At 35.0% G+C, this 17,744-nt stretch overlaps 1 protein-coding gene and 1 long non-coding RNA gene across 2 annotated transcripts in view; both read left to right on the forward strand.

Annotated features, from left to right (window-relative positions):
- The window catches only part of NEGR1 (neuronal growth regulator 1), an 814,177-nt gene that overhangs the window by 6,718 nt on the left and 789,715 nt on the right, over positions 1 to 17,744 (forward strand). The window lies entirely within an intron of this gene.
- The window catches only part of LOC111096455, an 89,020-nt gene continuing 71,971 nt past the window's right edge, over positions 696 to 17,744 (forward strand). The window contains exons 1-2 of the long non-coding RNA XR_005361406.1: positions 696 to 1,407; positions 1,787 to 1,926. This is a non-coding gene — a long non-coding RNA (uncharacterized LOC111096455). The remainder of the gene's footprint in view (positions 1,408 to 1,786; positions 1,927 to 17,744) is intronic.

Raw genomic sequence — 17,744 nt, forward strand, 5'->3', positions numbered from 1 at the left:
TTTTACTTCTTCACAGTACTACAAAGGTTGTTGTATAGGTGTCTGGCCACAAGTACTCAACATAAAGTCCTACTTTTGGTATATTTCCCTATGCTTTTGCAAGAAAGATGTGAATTTAAACCCATTATTAATGAAATGACCCTCTCTCATGGATGTTCAGGAGAAGATTTCGGAGTTGGGAGGGAAGTTGGACTTGCTGATCCATGCCATCCTTTGCAGAGTTTTGCTGATTCATCGTAGATTGTCGTTGACGCTTTCTACGTAAAAGAGAAAATAAAATTTATTGCTCTTTCTTTCCTAGGAGTGTCATATTATCTGACTTTTGCCTTTCATAAGGGGAATTTTAAATTGGGCCACATGCATTTTTGTCAGGTATTTTATGTGTTTCAGATACACCAGTGGAAACAAGATCTTCCTGTACTATTGAGAGTAAAATTTAGGATTTTCCTAGATGGTCATAATCATTATCAAATTGGGTTTTATTTTTTTTTTAATTTTATTTATTTATGATAGTCACACACACACTGAGAGAGAGAGGGGGGGGGCAGAGACACAGGCAGAGGGAGAAGCAGGCTCCATGCACCGGGAGCCCGACGTGGGATTCGATCCCGAGTCTCCAGGATCGCGCCCTGGGCCAAAGGCAGGCGCCAAACCGCTGCGCCACCCAGGGATCCCTCAAATTGGGTTTTAATTAGTCTCCTGTATCTAAAAATGTAATGTCATTTACAAGATATTGAAGAAATTTGCTAATAGCAAAAAGTTTTCTGATGTTTTGTTAAAATGTACTTTCTGTTCTTTGCTGTATTAATTTTAATGGACAGAACAGCTGGGTGTATAAGCACTATGACTCTCGTCCATCGATTCCTAGGGCCTTAACACAGAACCTTACATGTATCAGGCTAACATCTACTATTTTTTAAATTAATGACTCCGTGGAAGGATAAGTGAAGGGGTAAATGTGTTTGTTCTTTAGTTTATTAATTGTTTCACATTTTAATGATTATAATATACCTAGTACTATGTTGGGTCTGCATATTTACAGGGACTAAGAACTTTTTGTTGAATCCATATATTCCAAGTTTCTGCCTTAAGTAATTCCTGCAGAAGTTCTAGTGGGTTAAGACACATATGTTGGAATCACTCAGTATCTTTTAATTGTAGGATATAACTACTAGCATTTTTTAAAAGATTTTATTTATTTATCCATGAGTGACACAGAGAGAGGCAGAGATGCAGTCAGAGGGAGAAGCAGGCCCCATGCAGGGAGCCCGATGTGGGACTCGATCCTAGGATCCTGGGGTCACGCCCTGAGCCGAAGGCAGATGCTCAACCACTGAGTCACCCAGGCACCCCTCCTAGTGGGTTTTGAGGAAATGTCCTGGATATTTGCTAAAGGCATATCTTAAGGTAAATATATTAAGTAGAGTAGAAGGCATTAGATGTAATAAAGGTAAGTACTATTTGATAAAACTTTTTTATGGGTGTGTATGTGTACACACGCATGCCTATATTATGTCAAGATTTTAGATGTATTTCTTACTGAGGGTTTCAGCAGGGAAAGTTTGAAATGCAATGATATGGTGGTAAGATTTTGAGTTGTAGTTGTAATTTTAAGAAGATCCAAGATTTTAAGGAATGAATATATTAAGGCTTTTTACTATTTCCAATCATAATCATCAGATACGAGGGACAGTTCAAAACAGTAAAATGTCTATTGTGATCTCCTAACATTTTTGTTTGTTTGTTTCTATCTCAACTCATGAGCCTTCTCTTCCTTTCTCCTAAGGTTTCAATTAAATCAAATCAATAAAGATACAGAGGTAGAGGGAACTGGCTATTTGCTATGGACAAATAACTCATTTGAAAAGTAGCTATAAGCCCCAAACCGGAGCAGAACTTTTGTATCATTCTAACCATCTCCCAGAGGTAGGTCAACAGTACTTTATAAACCACAGGGTATTGATACTAGCTGATAGAATTTTAATGCGGTCATATGGCTTTGATTTATAACGTTGAAGAGGTTATCTATTAGCATAGTGGTTTCTAAGCCATATCAAGTTCTGAGTCCTGACAGAGGACCTTTGATGCTCTTAAGCAACCAGCTGGCATGGGAATTGGTCTTTTAATCACTTTTTCTAGGAAAAGGGGAATATAGGAAAGGAGGAATTTGGCAGTGTTGTCAGCATTAAGTGTTGCTCTTTTGAACAGTAGCCAAAGCATTATACTTTACAGATAGCTGGTAATTTGTTCAATTTAAGGAAGATGTTTATAACCCTTTTTGGTCCAGAACTAAATTGTTCTTTAGTGAATTTCACTAAGTTGTTTGGACACGTCCAGTGCCCATGTTCATGCTACAAGCTATTGCTCTAAAATACTGAAGGATTTTGTGTGATTTAAATGGGTCATGGGGAAAAATGTATTCTCTTCTCTTCAGAAACCCCTTTCTTCTCGTGTGCCTAAATTAAATTTAGAGATATTCAAAGGATTTAAGAGACCTTGTGAACAGAATTGCTGTAATCAGAAGACAAGGGTATTGTTTGTGTACTCTCTGCAATAACATTATATAACATTGTATTGGGATATTAAATGAATAAATCAAAGGAATCATAACATTTTCCTAATCTTATAGATAACATTTTTTATAGGTGAACATATTTAGATATATGTGATTTATAACTAACCTGTTTTCAATCGATACAAGTGATTAGCAGAATTGATGGCATCTCTTACTGCCTAACATATTGCTTGACACATTTTTAGTACTCAAAATCTGAATGTTGACTGAAGGAACTGAAGGCAAGAAAGAGGAAGGGGCAAGGAGAGGAAAAGGGAGAGGAAGGGGGGCAGAAAACTGTGCTATGCTATATGAGCAAGTTCTTATCAAGTTACCTAAAACTTTAGGTCACTGGGATGACATAAAATTAAGCCCACGATTTGTACTATATAACAATAAAAATGAATAATTAAATAATACTTTGAGATAAAAATAATATATCGTAATAAAATAATTCCCATTCAAAATGAATACATTTCATTTCATTAATTCATTAAATAATAGGGATAATCCTATACCCTTCCCTACATGATGAAGTGATGTATGTTATACAAACCAAAGTTCTAAAATCATATTTTACATTCAGGTGTATATCTTCCTTCCCAATTACTAGTCCATTTATGTTTATTTTAAAAGATAATTAGTAACTCTGGACCTTGGCCTTCAGTGGGGTCAGGGGCTAATTTTTTGGAATATGTTCACAATAGGAAATTATGTATAAATCTTTGAATAATTGCTTCCCTGTCTTATTGAGCATATGTCACTGATCGATTTTTTTTCTCAGACATCATTAATGTGAAATAATAGCTATAAAAAGCTATTTTTGCTTATGTACAGCGTTTATCTTCTTTTGCATTTGTTTAGTTGCACTGAAACCCGTCATGCTCCAGGGTGTCCAGAATGGGAGTGATGAGAATTTGAGTTCCTACTTCTTTAATTACTGACTGGCTATGTAACCTTGAACCAATGCCTTACCCTCAATCAGTATGTCCCTAACAGAACCACATGGATTATATGAGATAATCCATGTAAAATGCCACCACAGTACCTACGACATAGTGAGCACTACATTTGTATTGGCTAATAATTTTCTGTTGCCTTTTTCTCCTAATCTTAATCTGGAATTTGTTGGCACTGTTTATTACCATTATTGGTATATATTTCCCCATTTAAGTCATTGCTTCAATTATCTGTGAACCAACTATACAGTAATTGTTGAGCATATATTTTTGCTGTGACGTTTGTTAAATAGAGCCCCAGGACATCAGATAGAAATCTGTGGTTGAACAAAAAAACACAAAGGAAACTGCACTAGAGGAGCTTATTACGCACAGGTCCTAGAGGAGGCACGTGGCACACTGCCAGGGGCCCCATGGTGGGTCCAGTCAGAGAGATCAGCCAGGCCTGGGCCTGGAGCACTTGCCTCTATGAGGGCCAGCGGGTAGAGTGTTCTAGGCTTCCTTGGGTCCAACCTTATTGGTCAGTTCTAACCAAAAAAGAACAGAGTTTAATTTTAGGCTCTCACAAGGGGAAGGTACACAAGGGGAGGCAGGAGAGAATGCTGCTCACAAGGACTGCTGGGAAAGTGCACACACGAGCAAAGGGTCACTCCATTCACAGTTGCTGCTCGCTGCTTGGCTGCATGAAATGGATGCGTAGGCAGTGAGAGCCTGGAGTAGTTTACAAACTACTGACAGTTTGTATTTTACAGATTCTGCTTAATGGACATACTTGTGTGCGTCTGTGTTGTTGAGCCTGATAAGCACATGCAATGACTACAAATCTGAAAGTAGAAACATACCAAAAGAGGCTTAGCAGTTACTAGGGTGCAGACCCAAGGCCCTCCGTAGCAGAGAAACCACACATTTTATGCTCAATGGACTGATGACGGTGATTTGACTCACTTAAGAGAAGTAAAAGATCACCGAAATTGGGTGATAACACGAAACATTGAGACTAGACGAAGAAATGAAAAGAGACAGAGAAGAACAAACGAGAGATGAGAAAGTACAATGTGATGGCCGTGGAAGAGTTAGAGGGTGATGATTAATATTTGTGACAGTTCAGGAGAGAAGTGATAACTAGTGACAACATTGGAAGAGTCGATAAGAGAGCGAGAATTAAAAAAAAAAAAAGCCAACTGTATTCTGGTTGGGGTAGCAAATAATTATTCAGGATTCGATAGGCTCTTGTGACTCTTCAGGGCATCTGCATGTTATGCCAAAGGCAGGAGAGTTCAGAAGCAGCCTGTATGGGCGAGAATTTTCCATATATATCACCATCTTATCCATAGACAATAAACTCAGGAGAAGCTCAGAAAATATGAATGCTTGCTTTAATTTTGCATATTTGCCAAACACACAGCAGAATGATTTAGCTTCATAATCATGATGAAGCCATCATCATCATGATTCAGATTCAACTGACAGGCACTGAGTACCTACTATATATGACGTACTTTCACAACAATATGCAGTAAGCTATTGCTTTCCCAGTTTTATCACCAAGTAAATTCAGGCTTAGAAAAATGAGGTAACCTGCCCCGGGTAAAAGGGAGCCAGAATTCAAATCTAGGTCCTTTTGTCCCAAGCCCCATGGCTTTTCTACTGTCTTGTGTCTCTCCCTAAGAAAAAGATCAAACGATTGATAAATTCGTCGCTTATTCATTTACTAAAAATTTATTGAGCACCAGTTGCATTTTACCTATTGATAAGCCAACGATGATTAAAAAAAAATCAAGAAGTGTTACATGTTTGAGGAAAAATGTGAGATTATTTTAAATGAGATTAATGCGTAGCATATATTACATAGTCAAGCATTTACTAGATTGGAAAAGAGGGAATTCTTAAAACTATAAATATTCTGAAATAAAATCTCTCATCCAATTATGATTTCATCCCTAATGAGTAGAAGCTACGGATAATACAAGAGAAAAAAATGAACAGCTTTTGAGTATCATTTAAGGTTAGGCATTATCCATTGCCGACTTTATTGAATCCTCATAACTGCCTACAGTTTTTCTACTCTGTAATGGAGAAACAAATTCATAGATAAGTAACTCTCTGAACGTTATGTTCTTACTTATTTTTTAACTTTAATGCAGATAGTAAATGGCATAACCAGGACTTGATCCTAGGCATGTGTGTCTCCAAGGCTCGTGCTCATTTTTTTTTTTTTTATTTTAGAAGTCATAATATTTCTTGGAGCATTTTGACAAAAAGGAGAAGCAGTAGTTGCTTGCTATAGTATTCCAAGTTCCCCGTTAAATCATTTGAATACTAATTCTGGCATAACTCCAAACAGCTGTACAGAGTTGATTTCATACCCTCTCTTGAAAAGGGCTGGGCAGCCGAAGGTGTTGAGCTGGTGCTTATTTCCCAAGATAGAATGGGAAGATAAAAAAAAAAAAAAATTGAGGACTTACGTAAAAGATGTTTGTATTCTGATTTCATTAAACATGTTCATGATGTTATTGAGTCTTGCAGTTAATTGTAGTCAGTGAATAAAACGAAACCTATTGGAACTAGATAGGTTGCCTTTTTCTGCTAGCTGCTAGGAGTGTATATAGTTTATAGTCTAGTTGAATGAAAATTTGTTTTTATCTGATGGTGTGTAACTGAAGCGTCTTGTGTCGTGTGTTTACATATCCACCTTCGACAGATTCTACATGTGCACCCAAGAGGAGGCTTTCGTGTTGACTTATGTTTTGTATACCTAAAGCTTTCCCAAAATAAAGTCCTATTTTTGTCTCATATAATTCGAGAACATTTTCGACCTCTCTAGCCCCATGCTACCTCTTCCTTCTCTGAATTCCAAATTCCTACACTTTTCACGTTATAATGTTTATTCCCATCAGCTTTACATTGCAGTAGACCGTTTGAGTCTGCAAAGCAATACAACAGCTACTGTCTTATGTAACAGTCATTTGGCCTTTATTATTGCAAATCCTTCACAGAACTTTGCATGTTGCTATTTGCATAGGATATATTTAGTAAGTATACTTTGACTCTTCATTTTTCTTCCATTTGGGAATTTGTTTTCTATTTTTTCCCACTCATCATATAGGTTTTTTTTTTTTCTTTTCCCTCTACTAGGGAACATGTTCTTTGAGATGGTCATTCACCCATATGACAGCATGTGTTTGTTGAGTCCCCATCAGACACTAGACACTTCCTAGGAGTTTGGGATATAGTCACGATGAGATATAAGGTCCCTCCCATTGAATTTACATTCTGGTTCAACCTGTACCCTTTTAACAGTGCTGTGTAGTGTAAAGAACTTACGTTTGACTTTTCACTTTACCAACTATTAGCTCCGAGACTGATAGTTTCTGAGACCCTGTTTTCTTATCTGTAAAATGGAAATATTGATCGCTAGCCTCTATGCGTACTTTGAATCGTAGTAATAACACCAGTGACTGTGCCCCAGGCAGTTTTCTGCGCATAGTTGGTGTCCAATGCCAGTGTCTTCTCTTTCTCCCTTCCTCACGCTTCCTTTAATACAGCTGTAACTTAGGGCCAGGACTATCTAGGTGAAGGAATTGTTATGTATTTAATGGTGTGCTTCCTGTTTTCTGTTTGATCCCCAATAACTTCTGAGGCTTACCTATTTTTAATTCAAGGCACCTTTCTGATACTTTTAAAAAGTAGATTTGACCTGAATATGGGATGACTATCAATCATCTTGTTTCTATTTCTTGGACTCATTTTTTCCTCTGGGATGTTTTGCCTCCTTCATACCATGCTCTCTTTTGAATACTTTTTGCACATGGATTTCTCCCTAAATATATTGTCAGCTTTTAACATATTATGAATGTCCATGAAGATTATATATTCTTCACAGTTTCTTCTTCTGACATCAAAACCTTGTCATTTGGTGTTTTTTTTTTTTTTTTTTCCCTAAAATCCTACCCTTTTCTCAGTATACATTCATTATGGTTTTTCTTGGTTGGAATGATAATATATGTAAGGAACACTTCATAATTATCACCTGGTCCTCTGATTAACAATTTGGAATTCTTCAGCACATGATTCTTCATTTAAATACCACTTCTGTACTTTTGCCACTTCATTTTCTGAATTATTCTGAGCCTCCTACCCCTAATGGAATGGATGACACTTCTCTAATCTCAACAATTGATGAGCTGATTTTCTGACTTTTCCTGGAGTATTCTAAAAATTCTCTTCATATGTGACATACACAATCAATTGGTTTCTAGCAGGCCATATCTAGACTTTTCTATATCACCTAGTTTCAAGTAAGATATAGTTTAGTGTTTATATAGGGAGAATCGCTAAAAGGTTAATTCTTGTTTATTTCCTTCATATACATTAAAATCTCTATTCACCCTTTTTTCTCCAGTACAGGACAATTGTGCTTTTTCAGATTCATCCTAAACTTTTCAATATCCTCATCGTTTTCCTACTTCTAGCCTCTCTAGACGTGTATCTAGGTTAGGCCCTTAAAAAATAGTGGCATATTTCTTTGAATCATTAAATAAAATTTAATCAGGAAATTTCTTTTTTTTTTAAATTTTTATTTATTTATGATAGTCACACACAGAGAGAGAGAGGCAGAGACATAGGCAGAGGGAGAAGCAGGCTCCATGCACCGGGAACCCGACGTGGGATTCAATCCCGGGTCTCCAGGATCGCGCCCTGGGCCAAAGGCAGGCGCTAAACCACTGCGCCACCCAGGGATCCCTAATCAGGAAATTTCTTAAGCTCTGTATAAAATGAGTTAGTGATAGCACTAACCTATAGGTTGTAAGAATTAAAGTTTATAAACTCTGTGGCATCATGTGTAGTACAAAAATAAGTAAATGCTAGCTATTAAGGCCTTTATAAATAGCATTAACAGTAGATTTTCATTAATAATTTTGGGGATTAGCTGACAGACAAATCAAGATTCTCTGGTAATGTGCTTGCTCCTATATGATCCCGCATGCCTTAGGGACTTACCTCATGAATTATTCTTTATTTCAGATGAGGCTTCCTGCTATTGCCTCTTCTCTTGTGGGACTTTCTTTTTTTTATCAGCTGATTTTCCAAAATGGCTTTTCAATAATTTCTAAGTTCTGTTCATTTTCTACGCTTACCTTAATGCTATTTTATTTTCATGGAACCTTCACTAGTTGTCCATAATTGAAAAATTGAAAGCAAAAATGTACATGGATATATTTGTATATGTCCCCAAATTTACATATCCAAAGATATACATATATGTATGTATTTGCACATTTATTTCCTTCATGACTCTGTGAGCCTAGTTATCTTGCATTAATGTTGGATTTAACAAAATGGGTTTGGTGAAAATAAGTAGTTCTTTCCTTGAATTTTAGTTACATATATACATGTTTTATGAAATACCTCTATCCCACTATAGGCCGTATAAAGGCAGAATTGTTACCTTAATTGCCTTTGTATCCCTTGGGCCTTGAACAGGCTTGGTGAGTAGATAAATGTTTGTGGAAATGAGTAAATGAATCTAAAAAAAATTAGTTTCTCACAGTAGAGTCATCGCATGTTTGGTTTAGGAGTTATATATGTATGAAATACACATGTATTTTTCTTTTTTTTTCTTTTTTTTAAATAAATTTATTTTTTATTGGTGTTCGATTTACTAACATACAGAATAACACCCAGTGCTCATCCTCAAGTGCCCCCCTCAGTGCCCGTCACCCATTCACCCCCACCCCCCGCCCTCATCCCCTTCCACCACCCCTAGTTCGTTTCCCAGAGTTAGGAGTCTTTATGTTCTGTCTCCCTTTCTGATATTTCCCACACATTTCTTCTCCCTTCCCTTCTATTCCCTTTCACTATTATTTATATTCCCCAAATGAATGAGAACATACAATGTTTGTCCTTCTCCGATTGACTTACTTCACTCAGCATGATACCCTCCAGTTCCATCCACATCAAAGCAAATGGTACTTTCTCCAGAATAGACCACATACTGGGTCACATGTATTTTTAATTTTTAAATTTAGTTATTAATTAACATTTTTACACAAATTTCCATATGGAGTACGTGTTAAGGGGAATATGTATCTGTATCTCCATTTCTTTGTGTTCATCTTAGTGTCATATCAATTAGCAGAAATTTCGTGAGGTAGGGGGACCTATTTGTCCAGTGACTATCACTGCCATGCTCTCAGAAAATGTTAAGATCTATAACATTATGATGATAGAATAACATAGATGGGAGATATTTTCAAAAAGATAATCTCAAGAATTTGCAATGTGTTACTTTTAAAAAAAATATAACAGTACCTAAAAATAAGATTTGGGGGAATTTTTTTTCTTTTTCTTTTTTTTTTTTTTTTTTGTATTTGATCAAGTAAAGTCACTTGAGTTCTAGACTGAAGGGTGCTGTAGTGTTTTCCCTCCATTTTTTTTTTCTTTTTTGAGTAGAAGCTTATTAAATAGGACATCACAACAGAGGAGGAAGAATTAAGTTCCAAGCTGATGGGATCAAATACATGTATGGGTGGGAGAATTGTGAAGAATAATATATCATGATAATGATGATAATGCCTATGATTTTTATAGCCTGGCACAAAATAATTTAAAATTCATAAAATTAGGAAGGACACTCATTGGAGGTTTTCCATATCTTTTAAGTTCCCAGTGGTGGACATACTTAATATTACATGCCTTAGAGATTTAAGAAACAGATCCTTAGTTTGGTTTTAAAAGTAAAAACTTTTGGTTTCTGATGCTGCAGTATATATCACCAGGCATCAGTGGGACGTTCAGTAAATAGTTTGTCTTACATTTCCTTTAACTTCTGACTTGTTATTTCTAGTAAACTAGAGATGTATTTTAATTAATTGATTATTAAATATTTATTTATTTATTCATAAGAGATACAGAAAGAGAGGCAGAGACATAGGCAGAGGGAGAAGCAGGCTCTTCGCAGGACCCCCGTGTGAGACTTGAACCTGCATCTGGGGATCAGACCTGAGCTGAAGGCAGACAGTCAACTGCTGAGCTGCCCAGGCGTCCCTAGAGATGAATTTTAGGATGAAAATTAATGCATAATATTTAAATTAAATTGTGGCATTCATATCTCAGTTATTTTCCTTAGAAATAATTCAAAAGAAGAAGTTGGATGTATTTTGAGATTAAATGGAAATATTGAAGCTGATCACCGTTAGTACCAAAAAACTAAAGTTAAAGGCTAACAGAAATCATCTCCTTAATGGAAGAGTCAACTTACTGCCTATTTGAAATTATTTTCTTTTGGTATAAACACATAGATTGGTAGTCAAACAAGCAAACAGTTATGGTCAATCAAATTAATTAAAACAAAAAGATTGTCCAAGAGTTTAGATTTAATTTTGCATGGAGAAAAAATTTGACATATAAAGTTATATAAATTATAATGGTGTAGTAATATAATGGTGTAGTTATATAACTTTTAATCGAGAAAAAATGTTTTTATGTATAGTTATTAAACTATTTTATGAAGAAATGACAATTGAATATTTAAAATTTACTTGGCATGGTGGTTTATTTAATGAATTACAAATTTATTGCATTAACATAAATACTTTTAGAAGGGACAAATACATAAGATAAGTTCTTGCTAATGATATTCCATTTATAGAAAAATTAGACTTTGGTACATTTTTTTCAAAGTTTTCTTTATGTTCAATAAGAGTTTTCTAAGAAGAAATAAAATATTGGCATTTTAAATGGCAATTACTTCATTCCCAAAAAAGTCTATGCATTTGTAAACATTATATGGATATCACAGACTAAAGTTGCAGTCATTAATTATAATTGACCTATTTTAAGTATTTTAAAATATTATAACTTATTTTTTCAAAAATTTAAATAATTTGAGAACTTTAAATATTGCTATAAAACTATTGTCCATATTTTTTTGCTTTGAATGATAAACAATAAAAGATATTGTAGGATGATGGATATCAGAAAGTGAAAATGATTTAATTGCTAAAATTATATTTAATCATTTAGTATTAATTTTTCTATGCTTAAAAGCCCATATAGAGTCTCTGGCTATTTAATAATAGACTATAAATAATCCCAGTAAAGTAGAAATCAAAATATGATTGCAAATATATATTTTGGATTAAAATTTAAACATAGTCATTTCATACTTGAAAATAATAATTACATTTTGAGATACAGTGTCATTTATATGTTATCTTACTTAAATATCACAACAACCTTATGGGGGAAGCAGGACCAGTGTGTTAAAATTCCAGTTTCACAAAGGAATAAACACAGGTTTAAATGTTAAAGTCTTCTCGGTTATGAATAGTTACGATGTCTTTTCAAACTAAAGTTCAGTCTGAATTTTTAATACGTTTTTCTTCATATTACTGATGACATGAATTGCTCACTGTTACAGATTTTATCTGATTTTTAAGGGGCTCCAGAACATTTGATTTTGGCCTCCATATTGAATATACCTATCATAACTAGTGATCTAACTTCCACTCTTTGTGCTCCATCTCCCATCACACTTGACCCTATCCCTCAAAATAAATGTGTGTGCAGTAAATAATGGAAACATCTAAGAAGAAATAAAAACACACAAAGGAAAGAAAATAAAGAATACTGGAGTGGAAAATGTTTCCCACTGTGAATTTATAGCCATTCTCTTTTGTCACTGCCATGTTTTTTCTTTTTGCTTTGATACCTTCTTCCCTCACTCTGTACTCCAAGAGATGAAAACTACCAGGAGATGGTGAATATCTCTTAATGCCAGTTCTGTAGCTAATTACCGAATGGAGAAATTATGTTACCATCTCGCTTAATTTGGGATATAGAGCTCAGAAGAAGAAAATTCTTTGCAGAAAGAAGTGCCTACATAGCAGTAGCTTAAGAGAGAGAGAACAGATTTTTCAAGTAAAGAACTTTAAATTCTACAGGGTCCGCTTTTTGCCTATTTTGTTTTCACTAGATGTATTCATCACAAGTTTTAAAAAATGTGTTATTTAAAGTTGTTTTTATTAGGCATATATTTCACTTTCACAACAGATTTTCTCTCTCTTTTAACTAACAAACAAAACTACTTAAATATAGAAAGCAAGAAACATTCATTTTGGAGAAATAAAACATCAAATTTGCATGGATAATTTCCAATAGTAAGATAATAGGAGACTTTGATCAGTTTTGGTCAGAATTTCCCTAAATGGTGTCAAGGGGGAAAGTTAATCTATACAATGTTAATACAAAAGACATTCTTTTAGTTGACCTATATGTGATCAACACTCTTATTTCTTCTAAAGATTTCCAACTGGTACCCTCAGCATGCAATAAACTTTTCTTTAGTGTGTACTTGAACATTTCTCTCTGTCAGTTGAATTCTGAGATTAGCAGAATCGGTTAAAATATGTGTGATGAAAAAGAGTTTTGTTTCTACAAAAACAACGTTGAATGCTTTGAAAATACTTGATAAAGGCAATTGCTAAAAATAATTATGTTTAACTAGAAGTAGGTGGAGTAACTGTAAAATATTTGTTGGAAAATAATTAAAATTTAGATGGATTCTAACTGAGAATGCATCACAAGTATCTTTAAATTCCCATTCCACTTTGAAGAACCAGAAATAGAACGTTTGATAATCCTAATTGGAGCATTATGTGGTACAAGAGAGGTAGTATGGTAGTTTAGTGAGTAGGCTTTTTTGTTAACAAAAGAAGTTTACTCAGTCTTTTGACTGGTATTTTTAAGTGGAAACAATATTTAGAGTATGCATATAGTGAACTGCTTTTTGACTGACTGATAAGTATGATCTTTTTTTTTTAAGATATTTCTGAAGATTTTGCCATGAAGAAAAATTTTAGAAAGCTATGTCTTTATTTTTTTATTTTTATTTTTTTTCAGAAAGCTATGTCTTTAAAGAATGTGCCCTGGCTATCACATGAAGCACATACCTTTACTCCATATTCCTGGAGAGGAATTAAAATGACTTTTATTTTATTTTATTTTATTTTATTTTATTTTATTTATTTTCTATTTTTCATTTTATTTTAGAGGTTTATTTATTTATTTTACAGAGAGAGATTGAGAGAAAGAGAGAAGGATGATAAGCAGGAGCAGCGGCAGGCAAAGGGAGAGGGAGAAGTAGACTCCCCGCTGAGCAGGGAGACTGATTCAGGACTTGATCCCAAGATCCTGGGGTCATGACCTGAGCCGATGGCAGAGGCTTAACCAACTGAGCCACCCAGGCATCCTTAAAGTGATATTTTCAAATAGATATTATGGGGATCCCTGGGTGGCTCAGCGGTTTAGTGCCTGCCTTTGGCCCAGGGTGCGATCCTGGGGTCCCGGGATCGAGTCCCATGTCGGGCTCCTGGCATGGAGCCTGCTTCTCCCTCCTCCTGTGTCTTTGCCTCTCTCTCTCTCTGTCTATCATTAATTAATTAATTAAAAATAAATAAAATAGATATTAGTAAAGGACAAAAAACTATATATCTTGTTCTTTGAGGGGAGTGATAATCATGATTTATTTATTGATACAATTAATATTTCTTGAGCATTCAGTATATGACAAAACTATTCTAGGTTCCTGGGATTCATTAAGACCAAAAAAAAAAAAAAAATTTCCCCCATCCTCAGGCATTTTATAATCTGGCAGGTAGACCAATTGTGATAGGAAAACAATTGTAGAAGAAAACAATTATTTCTAATAAGGAGGAAAGTAATGGACACAGTATTCTTTTCCTTGAATGTTCAACCTACATGTCTGCTCAGGCAAAAAAAAAAAAAAAAAAAAAAAGTAACCATTCTTGAGCTTTCACTTCAGAACTTTCAGTCCTGCCAGGATTTAGAGGAGGTCATAGCCTCATCTCCCAATTCTTCACCACCTTGTTTTTTATAGACCCTGTTATTTTCACGCTTAGTGTTGCACTTGACTTTCCCAACTTTCTGGTAGGTTAGGGAAGTAGTATTCTAAACATCTCTCTTGTCATTTTAGGTCTCAGCTTAAAAAAAAAAAGACGGCTATCTCTCCAGGAGCCTGTCGTGCCACCCAGCCTGGGGTGGACCTCTCTAGTCAAACATGACAGGCTTTGGACGTGAGATACCTGTCTCTCCTTTCTGATACGCTCTTTCATATGTTGTGTTAATTGTCTTTCTCTTGCTACTTTTATATAAGAGTTGGCCGGGGGGGCGGGAGTAGCAGGAGAAAGGTGCTCTCTGCCAAGTTTTATCTCTGGGGCTGAAATAGTTCCTGACCCCAGTGGGTGCTCCATAATAAGGTTTTGTTGATAGTAAAAACTAAGGCTTAGAAACAAGATTTTTTTTTTTTTTTAACTGAAAGCTTCTCACTATTTAATGTGACACTGTTAACTATTCATTCTACCAAATAGGTAGTTTTACCAAAACTATTTCATCTTGGATTTTTTTTTTTCTTTGAAGTATCTTTTCAGATCATCGTTCTGCGTAGCATAGTTTGGGGAACATTAGAAGGCTTGCTTATTCAATTTTCTTTTTTTAAAGAGATCAAATCAAGAATATTTTTAACATACCATGCTAGGCGCTAAAATCACAATACTTGTTTCCAACTTGGTCATGAACTTAGATGTCAACAAATAGGAATTTGTAAAAAAAGAAGTGAAAAAGTTGTGTATTTCCACAGCCATCTATTTAGGCTAATGGTAATTTATAGTATTCCTTGTTTACTTTTGACATTACAGTAAAGCATGATTTTTTCCCCTTGAGTAAACATACTCAAATGATATTTTCAGAACCTGCTTTTTTGTGATCCTTTTCAAATCTCTATGAAACAAGCAAAAGTCATGATCTTATAGCTGTATTTGAAATCTTTCAGAAAGAGTGTATTGGCATGCTCAAACATTTTTTACCAGAGCTTGTTCTTAAAATTTATTATTTTGAAGTCCACAAGGATCATTTTAATTATATTTTGCTTCTAGACCTTTTAAAAATAATATTTTAACTTGTTAGAAAGAAATGCATTTACCCAATCTACGTGTAAATGGTGGCTTTTAAGAATGTTGGCTCCGTATGATGAAATACGGAATCAAATGTGAAGTTGTATTGAATTCCAATTGGAATCCATCTAAAATATTTTCCAGTTTGAGCAACTATTTCAGAGTATTTCATCCACGGTGTTTTTCATGGGGACAAGGTAGTTTGAGGAGTATTTGACAGGGTTACAGAGGCACTTTCATCTTTAGAATCACACTGTTTTGTTTTGAATCACAACTTTGCTACTAATTGTGGCTTTGGACAAATCGCTCACCCCCTGTGCCTATGCCCTGATCAGTAAAGTTGGGATAATAAGAATGCATATTCTATAGAGTTGTTATGAGGATCTATTTATATTAATTTATATAAAACCTGTGAATTAGTTAAAACTGTGTCTGGCTCACAGTACATGCTTAGTCAGTATTATAAATTATCACATGCTATTAATGTAGTTCATAGGATTTGGTGGGTGAGAAGAAAGTTTTGTTCAGATATATTCTTCATACCAATTAGACTTACCGGTAGATAATCAAAATGGTTTTCAATGAAACCAAGGGATGATGGACGTCTCTATAATGTATAATCACCCTTTGGGGAAAGTATAGTCTTTAAGTCCTCAGACTTCAAAGTCAGAGCGGTGTTGATTCTTTTGCTTCCTAGCTGTTGTGTGTTCAGGCAGTTTACTTAACCTTTCAAAGCCATGGTTTTGTTATCTATATAAAGAGAATGAATCCGTGCTTCATAGCGTTGCTATGAGGATCAAAAGAGGAAATTTACATAAAGCACTTAGTGCATTGCAGGATACGGAAGGCGATTAATAGATGTTAGTTATTGCTATTATTATTATTGTTTTAACTTTATTGTATAGCTAAATGTTTCAGAAAATCACTTTAAATGAAAAAAAGAAATCTACAAACACAAAAATCGTACGGCAAAAATCAGAATTACTACTGAGAATGAGGAGTACGAACAATAAAAGAGATGAATGATAACAAGAGATAAACTTTGCCTGCATTGCAATTTTGCCTAAGACAAAACTACATACAAGAATAGTTTTATTTGTACCTCATTATTGTCAATGAACATTTATTAGCTTGCTCGTGTTCGTGCTCCTGTAAGGGTCCATTAAATAGACAAGATACTTACCCTTTAGGAGGATATAATGAGATGTATTCTTTCTATGTATAAACTCTCTTCCTATGTACCAGGCTTGATGTGTTGGAAAACTGTGTTTTGTTGCTGCAGAATATAGTAAAAATTTCTCCTCTTGTTACAGATAAAAACTCTCCCTCTAGTTTTGAGATGTAGCCTTTACTTTTATTATTATTTGTTTTTAAAATATTTATTTGAGAGATCAAGGGCAGGGGCCGAGGGAGAAGCAGACTCCCCACTGACCAGGGAGCTCTGTCTGGGCTCAGTCCCAGGATCCTGAGATCATGACTTGAGCTGAAGGCAGATGCTTAACTGACTGAGCCACCCAGGAGCCCTGAGATGTAGCTTTTAAATACTAAAATTCGGGATCCCTGGGTGGCGCAGCGGTTTAGCACCTGCCTTTGGCCCAGGGCGCGATCCTGGGGATCCAGGATCGAATCCCACATCGGGCTTCCGGTGCATGGAGCCTGCTTCTCCCTCTGCCTGTGTCTCTGCCTCTCTCTCTCTCTCTGTGTGACTATCATAAATAAATAAAAGTTAAAAAAAAAATAAAATAAAAATAAATAAATAAATACTAAAATCCACTACTGTAATTTAGATGATGTCTTCATGAGCCATAATTTGTGTCTTCAGTTGCTACAAGGAGTTGCAAAGCCATTTATTTGGTCTTGCCACAGTTCAGATCACATGATACAGACTGCAATTAACAAAAACTGATTAAAAATATATAAAGATAAAAAGCTTACAAGTCAGCATAAAAAGATTATCATATTTTGTATTGATAAACACTTTTTAGGGAGCTTCCATAGCTTACTCTTCTTGTGATCCTCATGAAAGCTCAATGAGAGGAGAATTGTAAAAGAGAGAAAATAACCAAGGTCACATAACTATTTAGGAAAATAACCTACTTGAGATATTCTGACTGCCAATCTATTATTCTCATGAAACTGAAAAGTGACAGGTGAATTTTAATGCATAAAAATGTTAGTGCTTTTAGAATTTATTATATTAGATTTTTTTGCACTTATAGGCTGTTTTTGCACTTATAGGCACTGATTATCCTTTGTAAA

This window comes from Canis lupus, chromosome 6 (assembly GCF_011100685.1).
Source record: "Canis lupus familiaris isolate Mischka breed German Shepherd chromosome 6, alternate assembly UU_Cfam_GSD_1.0, whole genome shotgun sequence".
In the NCBI taxonomy this organism is placed as follows: domain Eukaryota; kingdom Metazoa; phylum Chordata; class Mammalia; order Carnivora; family Canidae; genus Canis; species Canis lupus.